Below are 276 nucleotides of genomic sequence, written 5' to 3'. Positions count from 1 at the left end.
CTTCTTAAAAATTCTATTAATTCGCGCATATTAGTAAAAATTTTTCCTAATATTGATCGGTGTGCATCCCCTTTTAACTTATTTCTTATTGCTCTTACTAATATATTTTCTTGTGTTGGTGCGATCATGCTCATGGCTTCTTCACAACCCTCGACAAAATAAATGAATGGAATGTTTTCTCCATCATAAGTAGGCACTGCATCGAGTGCATCTCTTATTGAAAAATGTACGAAATTACCTTCAGTTAAAAGTCCAATCCCTTGATTACCCATTTGT

The sequence above is a fragment of the Odontomachus brunneus genome, unplaced genomic scaffold, assembly GCF_010583005.1.
Source record: "Odontomachus brunneus isolate Ranch 3 - 2012 unplaced genomic scaffold, Obru_v1 Obru_scaffold_116, whole genome shotgun sequence".
NCBI classification, from domain to species: Eukaryota; Metazoa; Arthropoda; class Insecta; order Hymenoptera; family Formicidae; genus Odontomachus; species Odontomachus brunneus.
The sequence above is the reverse complement of the archived record's forward strand: the minus strand, read 5'-3'. Positions refer to the sequence as shown.